Genomic DNA, 22,554 nt, shown 5'->3' on the forward strand with positions numbered 1-22,554 from the left:
AACAAAAACAAGTCTGGTTCCAGGTGCTTAGCCAGTGACTTTCACCAGTTTAGTGATTTGACTTTCTTTAAAACTTGGCAACAAACTTGTATTGCTTAATATTATTTTTGTATTTAATTTAAATGATCTTAATAGGTAAGTTCATGCCTCAACACAGGCTTTCAGTTTCAAAATTAATTTGAAATAGTTTTATTTTTTGAAAAATAAACCTGTACTTCATTTAAATTAAAAAAAATAAAATTTAACAAAAACAATTTTTTTAAAAATAGAATCAATTTTTATCCACCCTGGTTCCAGAGAACTGTCTCAGCAGTCCCTCAGTGCTAAGGAGAGAGAAACTCCATCTCAGCCTTCCTCCCCTCACTTTCTTGTCTTCCTGAGACTGTTGTCTCTTCCTCAAAGCAAATCCTCTGCTTCACTTACTATCTTTGGTACCAAGTGAGAACTAAAGCCTTCAAATGGGCCTAAAGCCCCACAGTCCTTTTCCTCTTCAGAGCAAGGAGAAAGTAAAGCTTTTAAACAAGCTAGTAAACAAAAGCAGTCTCAAAAGAACCACAGAGGCTGATCCAGAACTTCTAGTCGATGGAAAGACTCCTGTTCACTTCAATGGGCTTTGGATTAGGCCCCCCCGTTTTAAAGGAAAACAAACTTATGCTGAAGTTAGTGGTGTTACCCCACTGGGAAGCACAGTTCTCCAGTCCTACCACTGAGTTACTTAGCCATTCCCAGACCCCTGCTGCTAGTTTGCACTCTCTCCCCAAGCTGGGTTTCCTATAAGGCTAATACATTGCAGCTGTTTCAGTCTGACTGGTTAACCCTGGCCTCCCCATATAGAACCGAGCCCAGGGGCTTTCTAAAGCCAATTACTCTTCTGCCTGCACCATCCAGGATGCATACAGGTAAAATACCCCTATCATACCGCCACATGAGAAAAAGGTGAATCGTTAGATGGCTAAGTTATAAAGAACAAACAACAATTGGTCCTAATTTGGGGCCCTGTTCCTCTAGCTCACACATAGGAAGTTTGATGATGAATAAGATAAAAATAATGAGGGCTGATCTGAGTTTTAATAGTTTATAACCATTAGGTATTTTAATTTCAGTTGTAAAATAAAACTAGATCATAAACAGTTTAACATTATTTTAACTTTATCTTTGAGGAAAGAGGTTAGCATTCATGATCCAAAATTTAAAAAAATCATCAGCCCCTTATTACTACTTTATATTAAAAATACTCTCTTAGCATAATTCTAATATCTATTTATACTGAAATAGCAGCAGCAGCGTCATTGCCATCTTGAAACATGGTTTGGGCATCATTAAGAGACTAAATCCAGGAAAAAGAACTACAGTTTCTTTATTTAAAAAAGCTGTCTTTGGTTTATTTAAAAAAAAAGTTAGTATAATGAGAATTTTGCACATATAGTCTTGTCATATGCTTGTTTTATTATGTGAATCTGCAATTTGTACAAATTATCATACACACAAAACATATTTACACATCGGTTTCATCAAGGTTTTCTTTATATGTATGCAGGGGGAAGCAAGTTCTTCCTTCTACAAGACCTCGCACAACAAAAACTTTGCTTATCAGCCATTCTTCATGCTTCCTTACATCCTCCAACATTATTCTTTCCAACCCAAACAATTCAAGTGGTTGGGTAAGAATGGTAACCAGGACCTGCCAACAAGTTTAAGTGAATCAAAGATGAGGTGCTGAAATTAGAATCTGAAGAGAAAAAAAATATATATTTTCAGTATGAAAAAAAACAAACCAAATAAGTCAGTAATGACAGTTTTTAAAACAAGAGAAAAAATGATAATGCATTTATTAAAACTTCTAATTTAGGTGTTTACATAATTATGAATTTGTTGACATTTATATTCTTTATGTTCCGATTGTTTTGTGATAGCATATATGCTCAATATTTTACAACTCTATTAGCTGCTGTATTTTACCACGGAGGGCTTTTGGTTTGTTTGTTTTTTTTTAAAAAAAAACTATCTTAAAGCTCTTGTCAAAAGTGAAGAGTCAATTTTCACTGTCAGTAAAATATTTGCTTAGTGAGGACATCCATTTGCTCAGATGTAGTTAATTTTGGCAAGATATCCCTTACAAGAGATTGCTGACTCAACATTCTTTACAACCACCTATTTTTATTTCATGAAAGACAATTCCCAGGGATTTGAGAAACTCCACTATATGGATTTGAGCACCCAACCCTTTGCCAATGACTTCAATAAAAGGAGGGCCTAGCATATTTGGATCCACCCCTGCATTCCTTGAATGCACATTAAACTCTTTGGGAAGGGAATGGAAGAAGGAGGGATATTGCATGCCTAAGGAAGAGAACAGCAGGCCCAGTAGAAATCATCATCATTTCAATTTTGAGGGTTATGCTGTTTGTGTAAAGTAATATCTATTTTTTAAAAAATCTGCTAAGAACTTATTCTGTTATTTACCTATTACTTCTAAGAGCAGCCCCAATCTTGAAACGTGAAAAAAATGATTAGCGTATATTTGTAACAAAGTTCATGTGCATCAATTATATATATTTAAACATGAAAAAGAGTGTACTTAAATACAGATAGAAGACAAGTTGCCCAAAATATGCAGAAGTTGCTTTTGACTTCAGAAAATTAGACATTTTGTAACTGTGAAACAAGCAGCAGTGTAGGCTGGTGATAAAAACCTAAAATTGAAATATATAAAATCCTTTTCAAGATACAAAAGTACTGCAAACGAGGACAAGCAAATCGGATGGGGACTTGCTCCACTAAATGCACATCATAAGCCTGGCTTTCCCCTAACTATGCAAAACCAAATTAATGGGGCCTGAGAGATGATGTTGGTGTTTATTTTTAGGCCAATTATAGCTTAGTTTTTATCAATGACAGTTTTATTTAAATGATGTTTTAAAATTCCTTTTCTTGAGTTCACCACATGCTGAGCCCATCTGAAGCCCTGCACTCTGGGGATGAGGTCCCAGTGAATGCAAGAAATCTTTAGGGCCTACCAACCCCATACCACGTACAATTTTCTAAATTAGTAGCTGCTTCTGTGAATACTTTAGCTGAATAGTCTGAATTTAAAATGTTTGTGATGGGAGAGGATGGGTTTTAACCACAAACTAGAAATGCATCAAGTTTATTTTTCTGCACGACTCTCCAGGGCTTTAGGGATACTAAAAGAATACGCTTTCTTTTCAGAATTCACTTGGGGGCTCTATTTTTTCATTGAAATTTGTATACCAGTAAAACAACATTCGCTAAATAGAACAGGGGTTGGCACCACCATGTAGTGCGATGGACACTTGACAAAATTACTGTACTTAGTGACAGACATTGGGGGCTGGGGTGGGATGTCATTCAGTCATTCAATTTTTTTAGAAATTACCACGGACCTCAAAATTTTTACCACAGAGACTTGTGTCTGTATAATTTGGACACGTTGCTGACCCCTGCAATAGAACATATTGCCAGACTTTTGCTGCCCAGGCTAGATGCACAGCTAATGAGGATGGCATGATTAAGGCACTGGGTCCCTTTCTTCCACCCACTCTTGTGCACCTGAAGAATTCAGAGGTTTGCACTCCCAGAACACAAGGTGTGATAGAATGAGAATGTTACAGTCAGTGCTAGAGTAATGCTGACAGACTCCGGTTGGCGGAGGGCAGGATCGAACCAGGGAACTCAGGAGCTTAGTGCATGAGCCTCAACCACATGAGCTAAAAGTCAACTGGCTGTTAGCTAAGGCTGTAGAGCAGACTCATTTAACTCTCTCTGAGTGGTCTCCTTACCATTAGATGGGACAGAACACCATGCCCTCTAGGCACCTCAGAGAGGGTGTGCAAGGGGAACTTCTGTACACAATAGCACTTGAGCTCATCCCTGGAAGTGTGTGGTTTCAGACACATGCAAGGGGGATGCCTGAAAACTTAGAGAATTGTGCCTGAAGGACTTGGACGGTCCTGGTTCTGTTTTCCTGCTGTAAGCGGCACAGGCTAGAGTTTGGGGAATTGATGACATTATAGCTGTTTAAGGAGGAAGGATTGTATAATTTCTTCTATTGCCATAGTTCCATTCCTAGATCCATTGCCTCAGGTCTTGCACAAAAGTGACCTCAAACCTGATGATCGCACCAAATTTTTTAATCTTCTGTTTAAGAAAGGAATCAGAAACCATTAATAAGACTGGCATATAGGGTAACTTTTTTCAAAAGAATCAAAGTGACTTTAGGAGCCTATGGTCTTGGCCAAAGTGGCCTAAGCTAAACTTGGAAAAGCCACTGGCATTACAGAAGAGTGTCCACATAGGAATGGGAGTGGGAATAGCTATTGCACTTTACATTCACACCTTAGCTTATGCCACACTAACTTCCCAATGTAGACAAGCCCTTTCTCCCAGTTTCAAAAGTAACTGAGGCACTTTTGAAAATTTTACCATATATGCCAGTCTTATTAATGGTTTCTGATCCTGCATCCCTTTTTTATGCAGGAGAGAAAGCATTTTGCAAGATCACTGGGTTAAGGCCAATTGAGAAAAATCTTAGCAGTAAAGTTATGACTGGATCTATGGAAAGATCAGTTAGTCTCTCTGACCAAATCTTTAGGCTCCTAAGTGCCTGAAGTCACTTTTGAAAATGGGACATAAACTCCTAAATCACTTACGTGCTTTTTGATAATTTTACCAACCTTGTCAATTGATGTGAGCTATGTATTTCCATGTTGCTCCTAACTCTTTAAGTGAAATAAGAGGGAAGAGGAGATGCTAATCCTTGCCTACTCTATCTTTGGAAATAAACACATCTGCTCTCTCCCTTTTGGTTTGCAATTTACAAGCTGCAGCGTGCATCTATACAGAACCTTAGTTTTGCTCCTAATCCTACCATGCCTTCTCAGATAATCCCATTTGATACAGTCAAAAACTTCTCTGCACTTAAGGAGGGCCACATGCAGACTACCCTCGTGACAGGAACAAATGGATCACCTCCAGGAATCTCAGTGTTGTCAGTCATCCATCACTCCTACAGAAAGCCAGTCTGGCCCGTTTACCATCTGAAGTCACAGGTACCCTAGCCTACAAGCTAGGACCTTTTACTTACAGTATGTTAAGGAAAATTGGATCTGTAAGTGTCATGTTCCACTTCATCTTTGTCAAGTTTACAAATGTTTGATGTATTATTTTCCCCAATATGGGAGCCATTTGCTATCTAATATACTAGAGAACAATGCACATTTTCAGGTAGAATATCTAGGGGTACTCTCAGAAAACGCTGACTGAGCTAAATGCTCTTCCCTACTGGCATCTTTTAGATGATTTCTGATTTCTTCTGATTCAAATGGCTAAAAATGGTGATTTGAGCAGCTGGAAGCTTGGACATTTATGCTTCATTATATATATTTTGTCAACTGGAACACGGTTTTTTTTTGTTTGTTTTGATATACAGATTGATATAGATGACTTCAAAAATACCTTACAAATATATTTTGTTGTAAATGTAAATATCACTCATTGTATCCCTAATAGCCAAGATAGCCTGTTTCTCTTACAATTCTAAATTTATATGCCAATGATCTGGGGGCTTTATTTCCCCCTCATATACATTTTCATTAGGCCTGAGGAGGGCTCCTTCTGTCTTTCCTGACTGACTCACGGTTAATTGGCCTCTAAGGTAGTATGCTGCTTGAGGGTTCTTTCAGAATCTGTTTCTCTGCTGTTTTGCCAAGTTTTTTTTTATTTCATCTAATAATTTGTGTCTGTCGGCTTCCCCTTCCCTTTCACTGCCAAAGACAAAACTGATAAGTTTGTCTTTCATTATATTTTTATAAGCATCTAAAAGTGTCGTCTTTAGAATCTCCATTTTCCAGGGAGCGTACCCTCTTTTTTCACAGGCTAATATAAGAATATCTTCACACATCTTGTAGTCACAAGATTTTCTGAACTTCACCATAAGCCCAGTCTGACAGAGTCATCATTACAGGTTCATGGGCTGACCAAACTATTTAATCTAGATAAGGGATGAAAGTTCTCTCCAGGAATTCACTACCTCTTGTAATATTCCCTTTCAGTATGAATAACCACCTAGCATCTCTCAGAGTTATCTTATGGAGTGTTCACTAGAGGATTTGAACCGCTTTTTCCATAATTTTTTTACTCTTGGCAAAAGGTTCTCTCTTTCATTGTCTCCCTACTGCCAATAGAGCAATAAATAATTTATTATAATTACCACAAAATAAACCAGGTTTTCTTCCTTCAGTCTTTCAGGGAAGACTACAAATCTAAAATTATTTCTTTTAAAACAATCACCATCATACAAGAGTCTTGTCAATTTGTGTTTTACTTCTGTCTTCATGATGTACTGTGTAATCACTATACTGTACAATTGAGAGAGGCATTCCTCCCCTGATTCTACTCAGTTCTTGATCTAGTATATGTCATCAGAATATAAACACGTCTGCAATCTCTGTAGATATGCTTTTAAGGTATTAGAAATAGCCTTATTAGCAGAAGTGCCCGACTGGTAGTTTTCTTTGCAGAAGCTGGGATTACTTGATCCAATATTTCTTTTTGTCACATTTCTGACACTAAATTTTAATGACCGATGAAAGTCAGATGTCTTTCTATGTGGATCACAATATTTGAAGAAATTAATATTTCACATCGTTGGAATAATGTGGGACATGAGCTTCCCCGGGCCCGATTCTGATCTGCCACTTATGTTCCTTCTGATTTACAGTATGTAAGGGTTCGGACTCACCCAGCGGTGCCTCTGGGTGCCACAGCTGGGCCCTGTTTGGAGCGTGGTCCAGCTGCGGCTACTTCCCCAATAAGCCCAGCTTCTAGCCCACAGCCCCAGCCCTCTCTAAGGGCTGGCTTTTCAACCCTTCAGGGCAGGAGCGGGTGACCACCCCGCTACACCCCCCCCTCAAAATCCCCTCTCCTGAGGGAAGGGGGGGCCTCATGGCCTAGGGTCCCCGATGTTAGCCCTCCATGGTCGCCCCTCCAGGCTCACGCATCTCTTCTCTGCGATCTCTCAGGCTCAGGACATCTCCCAGACCTGGGTCTCCGCCCTCCGGAGGGCCCATTTTGTGGCCTTCAGCCGTGCCTGTAGGTCAGGGTCCCCTTGGCCCTCTTCTTTCAGGGTCTGGGTCCCCGCTGTTCTCTGCTCCACCATGGCCTGGGTCCCCACGGCCCCTCGTTCTCCCATGACCTGGGTCCTGGGCTCTTGGCGGCCCCACTCAGTCTGGATCTCCGCATTGGTGACCAGCTCCACGCTGGTCTGGATCCCGACCTCCCTTGGGGTCCCAGCCATCTCTGCCTCGGCCTCTATCGCCTTCTCCAGTTCAGGCCTTCCTGGGCCTATAGGCACCTCCTCCGACCGCCGCTCAGTTCCCCTGATGCCTCCTAATATGTCCCGGGATACGGCAGCCCCAACGGGTTCCCCGCCTCTTTGCTGCCCTAGCTCCTCAGTCCCTCTCAGGTCCCACCCTTCCACCATGTCAGTCCTGGACCCTCCGACTTGGGCCCAGGCATGCCCACCAAATGTGGCCCTTCAGCCCACAGGCCCAACAGGTTGTCAGCCGCTTGGGACCTCTCCTAATCCCTGCCGGGGCTGCGGCAGCCTGCCTCCAACCCAATAGGGATAGTCCCATTTTAAATGCCCCATTCATCCGCAGGTGTCACAAGCCTGACACTCTGCCACCGACCTCCTGGCCCTGGCAGTCAGCTCCTCACACCATGTTCCCCGGTTCCTCACGAACCCCTCTCCAAGGAGTTTTATCAGGGCCCGCTGCTCCCTAGCCAGCTGCCCCATCGGATAGTGGAGGGCCCTCTGCCCCTCCCACAGTCACTCATGGGCCTCCCGAAGTCCCTGCAGGTCATCTGTCCCCTTCCATTGGGACACTGACCCCGGGGCCCAGCCTGGGATGGCACCTGCAGTCTTCGCATAATAAACCCCAGCGTACCCAGTATCCATCATCCCCTTTTTCTCCACCTTCTAGTCCCTGGGCAATAATCCCGCTGTCCTCACTCTGCCCTTTGTATCGGGGGAAGATCGCCTATGCCCACATTCTCCATCACTCTGTAAGCGTTCACAGACTTACCCAGTAGTGCCTCCTGCTGGTCATCCTTGGGAATTTGCTCACCAGCCTTTGGAGCGCCCTCTGCCATCTAGTGATCTGCTTGTCACTGGTCCTCATGTCCCGCCTAGACCCAGTGCGCTTTTGTCTGGGGTGCTGTCCCTCTGGCAGTAACCCCTCAGTCTCGGGGTCTCCCCACCCAGGGGAACCTCCCACCCACTATCCCCACTTCACCTCAGTCTTGGCTACTGCCAGTCCTCACTTAGCCCCGCTCCCTGGGCAGACTGCAGTGTATCAGCCATTCATCACACGTGAAGGGTTTTGGACCTGCTGCCTCTGCCTACCCATTGCTGCCCCCTGCAACTCCAGTACCTATTTGGCCTTACTCTAGGCCTGCAGCCTGGGGGGTTTCCAGGCCAGAGCTCCCCAGCCCCTCTGGCCTTCCCCCAGCCCAGCTCTATCTCAGGTACTCTCTCAAGCTCCCCAGCAGCCAGGCCCTTCTCCCTCTAAAGGCAGAGAGTGAAAGTACTCCTGGCTGCCCTGGCCTTCTTTTACAGGCCAGCTACAGGCATGGCCCAGCTACAAATACTTCCCCAATCAGCCCAGCTTCTAGTCCACAGCCCCAGCCCTCTCCAAGGGCTGGCTTTTCAGCCCTTCAGGGCAGGAGTGGGTGACCACCCTGCTACACAGTGGCATCAGTTAGATCAGAAGCCTAAACTACCTTAATCTTGTGATGCTCAAGCATTCAAAATCCATTTTAAAAGAAACAAACAACTTGCCCAGATTACAATGAATTTTTTCACTATTGTAACAGTCTGTGTTTATACAATAAATCAATGTATTACTGTACAACATTCCTACACACTTTAGGAATTAAAACTTGCACTGAAAGGCTTAAAACAGTACATGTTGCATCTTCTACTGCTGGTGAGGCAAAAGAGAAGAATGAGAGAGGAGAAAAGGAGAAAAGAAAAAGGAAGAGGAGAAGGGAAAAAAGGGAGCAGAAGGAAAAAATGAAATGTTAAGAGGAGAAAAAAATGGGAGCAGATAGTGACAGATCTGCTTTAGGGTCAGGTGACGCTGAGCCTAATTCATTAGAAAACCAGTCTCAAACATTAACACTGAAGTAAACATTTTGCATGAAATCCTGCCCCCATTGAAATCAAAGGCAAAACTCACATTAGCTTCATTAGGGCTAGGATTCCACCCCTATTTTAAAAAAAAAAAGTTACAGGACAAGTATTTAAGGCCTCCTTAAAATGTACTTTCTTAAGCCTCCCCTCAAGCAGAGGGAAGAAGAGAAGAAAAGTCAGATGAAAAGAATGAAAGAAACCAGTTTCATGCAAAAGTGTGTTCATCACTACCTGGCTGAAGAGAATGGTGACTTGTTCAAGAAGCTGGTAAGAGACCTCCTCTAACTCAGTCTCCTCCTTGTAAGCAATCTGGGATATCCACATCATCTTCGGTTTCTGCAATGTGTACAAAACTTCAGTTTTCCAAGAAATGGAAGTCTAGGGTGATAAATAACAATCTTTTGCACTTGTATAGCTGCTTCTATCGGAGACCCCAGACACGGAGGATGGAAGAAGCCAAAGTATTGGGGGAGGGGGAATGTGGGGGTCCCCTCACAACTCATTGGGCCCACAACTGTGCCTGAGAGATGTATCGCACATACACACCCACTGGGGGGAGGCATCAAGACTGACATGCCGCTTCCCCTGCTGCGCACCACAAGGACTTGGGAGAAAACTGAAAAAAGAAGCCAGCCAGAGACATCAGCTAATAGGGACAGAGGCAGCCAAAGTATATTACTGGTCCTTGGAGAACTTTCCCTAGTTTTGACTGGACTTTCTCTGGCCTGTGCTGATTGGCTGTTTGCTCCAACCCTGCTCCTCCCTCACAATCTCTTCACCACAGCATCACTTCACGCCTGCCCTTCTAACAATCTTCTCCCCTTCCACTGTGTCCCCACTCCCTTCCTTTTTCTTTCCCTTTTAGTATATCCCCCCCTACCTATACCCACCCAAAGAGACAATTGTGGAATTAACATGTTTGCTACCATCACATTATTCACTCTGCAGGTGTGTTCCACCCCATGTCTGTCTTCTTTATTTAGATTGTAAGCTCTTTGGGGCAGGGACCTTTCTCTTTGATCTGTGTTAGTACAGCACCTAGTACAACAGGGACCCAGTCCATCACTAGGGCTTCCAGCTGCTATGATAATACAAATAATAATTAATAAAGTACTTTCACAAAGTACACAAGCCTCACCCTCTGCAAAATAAAACTTCCATTCTTGAGCCTGTTTGTAAAATTCCAGAAATTGACAGAAATTGTAACTCTCCCATAACTGTGTGAAAATCCACACAAACAAAAGGATAACTCATTAATTGACTGTGCAGAGGAAACAGCGAAACTCCCTGTGCATACATTGTCAAATGCATAATGTAAACAAACAGACAACAACAGAAATGTTTGTTCTCTCTGGTCTTTTTTTAGTTATCTCAAGTGTATCTTATACTGATAGCTGGTTAAAAAAATTTCAGAGAGAAGTATGACTTTTTAAGTTGAAGGTGTCTCTAACACACTGAAACCTATGCACTTTTATAAAGAAAGGTATGAATGCACAGACAAGCTAACTCTGATTTTGCAATATTTTACATTACATAAGTTCCATATGCAATTTGCAAGCTTTAACTAATAACTAAATGTCTAACCCTTTTCTTTTTTTAACTTGGTCAAAATCCTCAAGAACTATTTCCATGCTAGGGCGCCAGTCCTGTAATTTGCAAGTCCACACTTTGCAGAATTGGAGGCGGAGTTTCAAAATTCAGCTTTTTCAGAGCTGTGTGAAAACTAGTGTCGTTTTTGAAAGAAAAATTATTAATTGCACAAAATAAAGCTCATTCCCCCTCATTATTCTTGCAGTAAAATAGTGCCCCATTACTACTGCCACATAGTAAAATTGTGCATTATCACTGAACTAAACCCATGAAAAACTGGTTTTATAAAAATACAGTGTATTTTGATTTTTATGAGAAAATGTAGTATAAGAGAATGGGAACTTTTCCTAACTGTGTATGGATTGGTTATATATTCCAATTATATATGCACTAAAGATACTTACATGGGAGTTTCATGAAGGTTTTCTGTATATATGTGGAGAAGAATAAGCATGGTTTTCCTGCTATTAATCCATGCATCACAAGGTTTTTTTGTTGTTTGTTTGTTTTTTTACTTTTTAGCTTTTCAACATCCTTTTATACATCCCCCAACATTCTCCTTGGCCAACCCTTGTAATTGCAATGTAACCGCGTGCGAAAGAATGGTAACCAGAACCTACAAACAAGCAGGGGACACACTCTCTCTAACAAACTAAACACTTCCCTTCATATTTTTCACAAAGAAATTCACATTTGGAGCAAAGAAAGCATCATAAGATTCAGCCCAAGGGAATATTTTTCAGAAAGCAATGAGTGAGTGAAAATAGGGATTACAAAAATTGACCCCATTTTGTGAGTTTAACTGAAGCATCATTTTGTTAAATTGTGGATTGGATGAAACCTCATTGAAGCTAGTGGATGTAATAGCTGTCCTTCATTCCAGATAAATGTAAGAAGCAGTTTAGCACCTGTTGGATAGCTGAAACAGTGGGAGCTGTTCCCCAAAACCTAGGCCACATGCAAGGCCAGTCAGGACTCAGCAGCTGAATTGTGTGGGTGAAGGGTTTCCACTGTGGGCTGAATGCAAACACAAAGGGTGGTGTATTGTTTTGGCAGAGGTGCATTGTGTACATGTGCAGAAGCAGACGGAGGAGGCAGCAGAAAACCAAAGACAGCCGGAGACGCTCTTGTAGCAGGATTTAGAGAAAAAGCTGACAGAGGGAGCTTTTTGGGTAGAGTGCACGCTGGAAAGAGAGTCTTGGAATATTGAGCAAAGAAACTCCCTCCTGTCTGAGTCCTACTTTGTGCAAGGAGACAGGATTTTGTACATTCTTTGTAAATAAATAGGATTGGATCAAAGAAATTCCTGACTTTATCATCCAGCTCTTCTTTTAACACAAACAATCCACAAATATTGGCTAACCGCCTGAGTCAAAAAGAGTAACATGCCTCACACAAACCCCTCCCTTATCTGACCTGTGAAATCCTGCCTCCTCTGAAGTCAATGAAAGAGGGTCGGGATTTCACCCTCAGATACCTATTGCACAGCATTGGTATCTGCCGATCACCTGCACACAGGTTGCCCCAGCTCCAGTGACAATGATGAGCTGCTGCTGTTGGCCATTATCCAGGAAATCCAGGAGGAGCCTTTGGTTTTCTTCAGCCGAAATAAAGCAATTCCATTTCTCCGCCTGCAGTCTGAGGGCCTCCAAGGCTTCCTCCTGTCCTGTAAATAGTCTGTGCACTTGAGTTCGCATTGGTGGTGGTAGCACTGGCTTTCTCCAGCGTAGTATTTGAAAGGTGTTTGGGCCACTGTGCCCTGCAGAGCCCACCATATTGCACCGTTGTAGCTGGTGCCTGTGGCGAGTGGGAGCTGAGAATATTCATATGATGCAGTAGGACACAACTCTCCTTCCTTTTCAGGGTCAGGCAAAGCAGCAGGCACTCCGACTTCCACACAATGCACAGTGGCTACACTAGCCTTCAGCATTTGGAGAAGGGGTGGCTGCAAGCATTTTGCAGAGAGTTGAAAGAGACACAGGGAGGATTGCTGGTTGGCAAATCTTTGCCGCAGTAACTACCGCTCTGATGCTGCTGTTCAAGCTCCTTAAAAAAGGATTGAGCACCTCCCTCACCCTGCCATCAGTGTCACCTGCTCCTAGGAACTGACAGCAGTAAATTGAGCTACCTGTGTCTGAGCATACAATGGCAGTTGAGTAACGTGACACCTGTCTCGAACTGCATCCTAAGAAAGACAGTTGCCTTAGGTTGCACTGCGTTTTCTTTCATTATTATTACTGCAAATGATACCTATGTTTGCGCAAGTCATGGAGAGACTTTATGAACAGTAATGGTGGTTAGGGGTATGGGTTTTTTTGTTTTGGGGGTTTTTTTTTTTACATTGACAAAGGCCTTGGTGTAGACAGTCATACCAGCAAAAAAGTGTTTTTGTTGGCATAGCTTATTTTTTTCAGGGAATTACTTTGAGCTATACCAGCAAAAGAGCTCTTTTGCCAGCATAAACTGCAACTGTGTTAGGAGCGTTTGCTGGTATAGCTATACGAGTAGTGTAGCTTTCTAGTGTAGACAAGGCCTCAGTAATTGTTGTCAGATCTTCACAGCCAGAAGGAAAACCAAGGTGTGGGGTAAAGGCATTGTGTCTTACCAGAGGACAATTATATCAATTATAGAGCACTATTAAGTACTAAAAACCACATTCAGTTACATTTTCTGACACAAATGTTAGTGAGTGATAGTCTTGAAGCTTCGGAGAAAACCCAGGCAATGCATGAAGCAGTTATCATAAGTCTTGTACAACAAGGAATGTCTGACTAATTAGATCAGTACTGTCATCTTAAATCCAACAAAGAACCCCATGAAACTCAAGCTAGGACAGACATTGTTCCCTTACCTCCTGCTGTTAAGAAATAAGAGGGAAAATTGTAGAGAGTAGATAAGGATACACTGTTAGCTAGAAAGGCACTTCAATACCACAGGGTTGAGCACAGTATAAGAACCTAAATAGGATATAATAGACAGCTGTGAAAGAAATAATCTCTCCAAGAAATACTCATAGTTAGCTCTTATACCGCACTTTGTGTGTGTTCATAGATCTCCAAGCCATTTACAAAGGAAAGTATCATTTCCACTTTACATGTGGGGAAACTGAGGCAGAGAGGCACAGAGATTTGTCTAAGGTCACACAAACAGGGCAGATAAAAATCAATGATTTAAAAAAACTGGATTTTTTTTAATTTAAATCTGATTTTTTTGATAAAATGCTTTTTGAGAAAAAAAAACCTATCTAAAGATAGTTTTAATTGTTCCTTCTCAGGAGGAAACTGCCTGACATGGACATCTAGCAATCATCCCTCCATAATGCCAACTATAATAAACTTCAGAGTCAAGGGTGAACCATTCAAGAAATATGTGTTTGCTGATGATGTTTTAAAGAAAGTCACACCAGTGAACTGGTGGAAGTCACTTAAGTAGTTGGATTCAGAGACTGTTGAAGTGACAATCTCACTTTTAACAGCAGTAGCTTCTTCTGCCGGTGCAGAAAGAATAGTTTCTCCCTTTGGACTAATTCATTCCCAACTGAGAAACCGTTTGGGACCTGAAAAAGCAGGAAAGCTTGTTTTTCTTTTCCAGATTATGAACAAACAGGAAAATAAAGATGAAGACAACCGAGTTAGCTGCAAAAGCCAATATTTTAAAGTTTCTCATGTTGACCTGGCTGACATAGTCTATTTAATTTTTGGTGTTTTTTTTTTTAAATATTTCATTTAACTATTTTAGTTAAAAACAATTTTAACAAAAACAAACCTAATTTTAAAAAACTTGAATGTTTAACTAAATTCAAAAATTCATATGCTTGTTTTGTTAAAATATTATGTTTGCTGTGAAGAAAAAAATCCAGAATACATTATGTTGTGTTTTAGTTGACAATTTAAATGTCTGTCTGGTGATGTTCTCCTACTACTACAGCATGTCAAGAAAATCCTCCAAATATTAATGATTAACCTGTTGAATTGGAGATAGTTCGCCTCCCAATGACTTTATAAATATCTGCTTCAGATACCATTGGTAAATGAAATAACCAAACAATCATTCATTTTCTGATATAGCTGTAAAACTAATCTGAAAAGTTTTACAAAAGTATAGTGTGTACCTTCTAAAGATGAAACCTACATCTTTCTCCGAGTTGTGAAGAATAAGTATTAAGGTTATAACAACCAAGAAGAATGCATTTTTATGTAGAAATCCATGATTATATCAAGTCTTCCTGACTCTTTTAAATTATGATTTAAATAATGATATAAACCAATTTGATTTAACTCAAATCTACCCTGCACAGAAATTCAAGGGCACAGTCCAGAATAGAATTCACATGTCCTGACTCCCAGTCCTCTGTCCAAGCCACTGGTCCAAGAAGATTGTTTGTGTCCTCCACAGCTCCTTTATAATGTATAAAAAGTCCTCACCCCACACAGCTTACAAACAAGGGTGGGAGAAAGAAAGCCTTATTATTGGTCAAGAGGCTCTTAAAGACTGGGGAGACACCAATGTGTTTAAATGCAAAGGTCAAGATGCCAAAGGGGAGAGATTGATTGAGGATGATGCAGAAAATTAGGGATGGGATCAGGGAAGGGAGATCACAGTACAACATCATTACCTTAATTATAAAATCAGAATGTTTATTATTTATACCTATAGTTAACATTGATTTCCATTTTATACAACTCTATATAAACAGTAATAAATAAAATGAAAGGGGGAAAATTGAATAAAATAAAATCAAACCATTATTACCCTACTTCATTTTAAATACTTTTCATAGTCACTCTTTCCTTTGAAAGCTCTAATACTTCAAGGATGGCTAAAAACAAACATGTACCATGTATTTACTGGCTCTCAAAGATGAGTAAATACATAATTGAGTATTTTGAAAGAATAAAATTAGCATTAGTTCTCTGACTGAAAATGGGGCCATTTCAATCCCTTAGGTAAATAGTTAAGTAATCTTTTAAAAAGAAATGTAGCAGCAAGACCAAAATGACTCTGCACAAATATGTAGTCATACAATTTCAAAAGGCATATTATTTACAGAAAGACCTTGAATGGCTCCTTTAGAGCTAATCCTAGCTATTAATTATGTATTTAGGACACGTTACCTACAGTAAAAATTCTTATAAAAATATATGGAAAAATGTACTATGCAACATGGTAGTTAATTATTAAACCACAATGTCTCTGGCATGTCATTGTTATTTTAAAAGTATCAAAAGCAGTTGGACTGTATCACTTGCCATATTTTTTTCACTGGGTAAAAGCCAAAAACATATTAATGAATCTTATGGAAGAATCTACTTAATATCAAAGCATAACTGATAATAACTATCTGCACAGATAATGACATATGAACCTTCAAACCAGCTTAGCCATTTTAGAGGATAAAAAATGGACAGGAAATCCCCCCAGCCAACTGGAGAACAGGCTACTAACTCCAGCACATTGGAGTGGCAGACTGATAATTTCAGGTCTCAAACGTAGAGGGGCAAGGCTGAACATCAGAATACAAAGCATCCAGCAAAAGTAGACAAGTGGACTGTTCAAGAAATGAAGATACCACATTGTGGCATGTGGGATAGAAGTGATACTGCTGGTGGGAGTGTATACTACACAGTCAGAGAACCATGAACCATGTCCATGAGGCTGTTGAATAGATTGAATAGACTGAATAATTGAATAGAACTAGTCACCTTTAGGAAAGCAACTGAGTAGGGAAATAAGGAGCAATTTAACACCTTCCCCCTCCAAAAAACAACCCAGTTTAATTAAAAACTGAAAGCACTGGTTCATTTTATACCATGTGTGACTGCTACTTCCTATATGGGATATTAAGGCAACAACATGTAAATAGCATGAAAGATGGAAACACTCTTGGGAAACATTGTGTAGGCGAAAACTATTTTGAAGTATAATGCTTTAGAAAAATCTGAGGAGAATGATTTGGTAAAGATCAACCTTTTGGAAAGACAGAAAATATCATGAAAGTTATAAGTTCAAGGCATTTTATATGGGACAGGAGGAGACAAATAAGCAGAAATCAGGAGGTTGATGTGAAAGGATCTCTCTGTGGGTGACCACTTGCCTTGTGTCGTGAGGTTGTTTAGATGCATGCCCCACCCTATGAGCTATGTGCCATTGTGTGGTGAGAAGCAACAATTGGTGGGGAGGGGAGGTTGCGAGAAGAGGTCCCTTTGTAAACGTTGGCTGGGTCTTTCCACCAGTCAAGGAGTTTTTGATCCTGCTACGTAGTGACAGGGGTTTGTCTAGTCAATCCCTGTTTGGTCTGTACGCTGAGCTGAACCACTGAGCTGAGCTGAGCTGGAGGCATTGCATGTGAAGCCTGACATGAGGTTTTACTGCTGTGCCCATTGCCATATGCCACAAGAGTTGGAAGCAGCATTTGGTTGATATTTGCAGACTGCTTGAACAATCTCTATGAGCGTGGCTAGGGAGAGGAATCTGTGTTGAGGTAGGAGAGCTCTGGCCTGTAACGAGTCGAGGTCGGTGCTTATGAATTCCAGGTGTTGCACTGGAACAAGGGTTGATTTCTGGGCATTGATCAGTAGGATCAGTTCTATGAACAAGTGCATTGCAGATTTGGTGACTTGGCAAGCCTCCTGGAGAGACTGGGCTCCGAAGATGCTATAGTCGAGATAAGGGTAAATCATGATCCCATGGGAGCATAAGCATGCAGTCACTACTGAAAGTGCCTTGGAAAATACTCTCAGGGCTGATGATTATCCAAAGGGGACTACCCTATCCTGGTAGTGGTCTCGTCATAGAGTGAATCTAAGGAATCATCTAAGTCGGTAGGATTGAGATATGAAAGTAGGCATCCTGAAGGACAAGGGCTGAAAACCAGTCTTCCTGTTCCAATACTGGAATGTTCGTTCTAGAGTGACCATCTTGGATTTTTGAGCTTTGACAAACTTGTTGAGAGCTCTGAGGTCTAGTATGGGTCTCCAACCTCCCTTCCCCTTGGGTATTAGGAAATAGCAAGAATACAACGCTTTGCCTCATAGATGTTGAGGTACTGGTTATATGGCTCCTAAATGGAGGAGACAATCTACCTTTTATCATGGTAAACTCTTGCGAGAAGAGTCCCAGGAAAGGGACAGGAAAGGGTGCTGTGGAGGGGGCAGGGAGGTAAAATGGATCGAGCACCCATTGCAAATGATCTCTAAGACCTATTAGTCTGATGTTATGTGTTCCCAAGTGCTGCAGAACACTACCAGCTGGTAGCCAAATGGGTGAATAGCAGTGGTCAGCAGTAGCGGTTGGGGGGAGTGGTCTACGGACATCTTGACCAACACATCAAAATTGATACTTGGACGTGGACAGCTAAGACAAGGAAGATTGCGAGCCAGAAGGTTTATACTTCAAAAATCTATTTTTCTTTCTGTGGGCTTGTAGTAATGCTGAGCTGGGTACTGGGAGGTGCGTGGTTTGTGCTGGGGCTGTAGACTAAATTTTCTGGTTGACATCCTCACCTGGTTGACAGCTGCGGGAATTAACTACATCCATCACAATGGAGTTCGGTGGAGGGTTAGAGAAGAGGAATTCAGTCTCTCTCGCTAGGACATAATATTTTTTGTCCGCCCGCTTGCAGATAGGTGCCACCAATGCTGGGGTCTGCCAAATGATTTTTGCAGGGGCCAGAATGGCCTTATTAATCGGTAGCAAGATTTTTGATGATGCGGATGCAGAGTATGTCAAGGAGACAATGGTGGGTGTCTGACTTCTTCTACTGGTATTTGGAGAGTGTCTGACACTCTCTACGCTAGGTCCTGGAAGAGGTGAAAGTAATCAGCCAGAGATGGTGGGGGAGGCATGATAACCTCATCCATGGAGGAAGAGAATATGGTCCTTAGGTTCACCTCTTTCTCAGCACCGCCCTCCTGTTCCTCCACAATTTCTTCTGGAGGTTCCAAAGCTCTGAATGCCACAGCCAAAGAGGTGCGCCTCGAGGGATCTCGGGAGGGTGGGGGCACTAGACGTTCGAGAGACATGGTGGCAATATGCAGCCCAAGGGTCCCAGCATAGCCACTGGGGTGGTGGTGCCCATGGGTGGCTATACCAAGAAGGTGGTGGTGGAGCCATCTGAGGGTATGCTTAGAAGCCCTGTTGATACTGGGCACCATAAGGAGCTTGGGAGGAAAAATGTGATACCACTTCCTCCAGTTCACTATCTGAGCCCTCACTCAGGAATGGGGGAGCATGGGAGGAAAGTGGGGAAGACTCCCATGATGGGCAATGACTCAGTGCGGGGGTCCTGGTGCCAAGAATAGGAACTCCAGTATGCTGGATACATGGAGGTCCCTCAAGTGCTGGAATTCAGACAGTACTGACCAACAGGGTGCCACAGGAGGGATGGAGATCTTGCCTGTATCAGTCATTCTGGTGCCGGATGAGGTGTTGATGGCAATACCAATAGAGAATTGCATACTGGAAATGCCTTCTTAGTGGAGTGCTTACTCTTGTCCTGGTCTCTCGGTGCCATTGACTTGGTGCCCATGCCCATCAGGTCTGTAGGCTTGTCAATGGTATCTGCCTCTGTAGCTTTCTGTGAGCCGTGGGTACCAGGGTGGGATTGTCTCAGTGCCGATGGTACCAAGGATACCAAGCATGCCAGAGATCATTTGCAATCATCTCAGGGCTCTCTGTGGGAATTTCTGGCTCTTTTTTTTGACGATTTATTAGGAGTCAGTAGTTTGTTTCTTTGATGCACAGCCTTTAGATGTTGAGGGCTGAAGGGAAGACTCACAGCGCAGATCCAGAGAGGTCGGAGAGCTGCCTCAATGATGACTTGTCTGAGCTCTCTATCCTTACGCAACCTGGGCTTGAGGTGCTGACAGAGATCACACATTTGTTGAATGTGGTCTTCCCTGAATCAGCGTATGCACTGGAAGTGCTTGTCTGCGACAGGGATCGCCTCTTGGCAAAAGAGGCACTTCTGAAGCCCAGTGAACCGGGCATACCCCATTAGGGAAAGGAAATGCAGGAAAAAGAGTCTTATTTAATTTAATTTAATTTATTTAGAGAGAAAAACAAAAAAAGGATGACTATAACTAACTAAGTACTAAGAGGCTAACTAACTATAGAAGTGCAAAATCGAAAGCAATGGTAATAACAGACTACAAATAGCTCCGTTTCTAGCCAGGGACACTTGAAAAGGAACTGATAGGGGGTTAGTCCACCCGTGCTGACTAGCCTTGGGTTCAGGCCTAACGGACACTGCTACCAAAGTTCTCTGATCAGCAGCACAGGGACGCAAACACACCTACAGAGGAGCACCCACAGGGACACTACTTGAAGAATAATTTGCTAACACTGACTCTTCTAAATGCCCTGAGCAAAAGACTGATAGCTGTTGCTCAGATGAGCTCTCTCTAGCTCCTTTCCCAGAGGAAAGTCTGAACCTTCATTCCCCACATCAGAGATCCTCCATATGAGTGTTACATTGATTACTTCATTATCTTTGTGATCACGTTTCCTCTCTGCTAGGCAAGCAGCTAACAGAAATGGCTAGAACCTGTTTTTCCTCTGAGATAGTAACAAGAAACCTGTAATCTGACAGGATTCCACATGTCATTAGTACATTCAGGAATACCAAGGTCCAAGCACATGGACATACAGGTCTTGTACTTATTGAAAATAAGCACCCTGAGTGTTGACACTCAGTCACATAAGTCTCTTTCATCTCTTAAGTATAGACCTGCTCTCCAGTCCAGCCAGTTTTAAGGGCAGTCTCAGAGAACCTTACTAATTAGAGACTATTCTGAACTGCAGCCCAGATACGAAATCCAGGTCACCTTTATACTCCTGTGACAATGGAAGAATCTTGTGTCTCCATCCTCCACTGGGAACTCAGTTGAGGAAGCATAATATGATAATATACTATGGTAAGTACCAACACATTAGCAACAACAACAAAAAAGTCCTGGTAAGCAGGACCAAACAACTATCCATTTCACTCTTCAATAACATTTTCAGCAACCTGTGGTGACCTGAGACAAGAGCATCGTAGATGGGCAGCCTCAGGCCGACTTTCTATAGAGTCCAAAACAATTGCCCACCAGAGGCAAATTATGACTCCAGGCTAACTAGGGCCTGCAACATTCCGCTTGATAAGGACTGTGCATCAGACCTCAAAGTGATGTTATTTATTCAATAAACAGTTCAACTGAAGAACAGATGCACTGAAAGTTTGTGCAGGTAGAGTAGGCCTACTGCCATACCCTTTGGGAGAATATTGTAGCGATGCCAGTTGAAGAGGCAAAACAAAAACAATCTTGCCATTTCCCTCCATTGGAGGTGTCCAATATTTGACAAGTGTCCTAAGAGCCAGCAACTACTTTAAAGTACAGCATAATACAGATGAGTACTAGTAAGTAGAGGTGACAATATGAATCTAAAGATGATTGATTCTGGGATGACAGAGAAAACAAAAAAAAAAGCTTGCATATCTGGAACAATGACGACACCCAATCATGCTGCGGAGGAAGAAAAGTAGGAGTAGAGTAGAGTAGAAGGAAGGTTTTGTGCACCTTTTCCTGTTGCCTTCCTATCGCTCAGCAGGCATGATAACATCATAACACTTCCCTGTTCCGGCATCCTATACTGTTCCCAGCAACACATCTTGAGGGACAAAGGGTTTTGGTATTCTGTGGTAATAGGCAAGTGGGCCCACTTTCGCAGAATTTTCACATGTTGTGAATGCAAGTATCCAGGACTTATACACTACAGGACTTTATGGTCTTTCCGTGGTCAGGTGCCAAGACACCAAAAATACTCCAAATCACTCAGACACTGACTATGGTGCTGAGGCTGACAGGGTTCAGAGCCATCTGTGTGGAGCCTCAAAGTGTTGATGCATCAAACATCAAAATACCAAAGTTTTCAGCTATGAGATGTCAAGTTTCCAGATACCAAAACTCTCCACAGGATGCAAATGTCCCCAGGCTGAAATGGATTCTAGGATACAGATCCCCAACATCTGATAGAAGCCTAATATAGCATCGCAGGAGTCTGGAGATCCAGTCTTCAGTGGATGCAGGTCTATTAACAGCAATTTCTACCAGGATCCCAAATAATTAGACCTGGTCAGAAAACAGGGATTCTTCTCTCCAGAAAATTTTAACTTCCTGGCTAAATGTTTTGGCCAAACCCCAAAATATTTGGATTCAAACTCAAGCTGCAGAGCTTCTTGGGAATTGTAGTTCTAGTGCCTTATGCTCCCATTCTTCTCTGTGGTCCTACTTCTATGATCAAACCACATTTCCTATGATGCACCAATTTCTCCACTCTTAGTGAATAGAGGGGGTGCATCATGGGAGTCTTGCCAGAGAGAGCTGTCCAAGGAGGAGAATGGGAGTGCTCTTTTAAATCAAAATATTTTAATTGTTCGTCAACATATTTCAGTTTTTCAATGAAATATTGAAATTTTCACTGAAAATTTATTTAGATAAAAATTCTTGTTTAGTTGAAAACCCAATTGTCCATCAAAAAACAGTTTTGATTGAAAATTTTAATCCAGCTCTGCAAATAATGATACATGAACACAGGTTCCTAATGGGTTTCTGCTGGGAGCTCATCATATCCAGGCAATCTTTGGCTACAGTGATGACACCTCAAGTGGACCTGCAGAGGAAACAGAAGAGAACATAAAAAAAAGTATGTGCTGAAAAAAGCCAGGTTACCAGGCTCAGTGAACTAGAACACTGGCTAGAAATTGGAAA

This window comes from Dermochelys coriacea, chromosome 11 (assembly GCF_009764565.3).
Source record: "Dermochelys coriacea isolate rDerCor1 chromosome 11, rDerCor1.pri.v4, whole genome shotgun sequence".
Taxonomy (NCBI): domain Eukaryota; kingdom Metazoa; phylum Chordata; order Testudines; family Dermochelyidae; genus Dermochelys; species Dermochelys coriacea.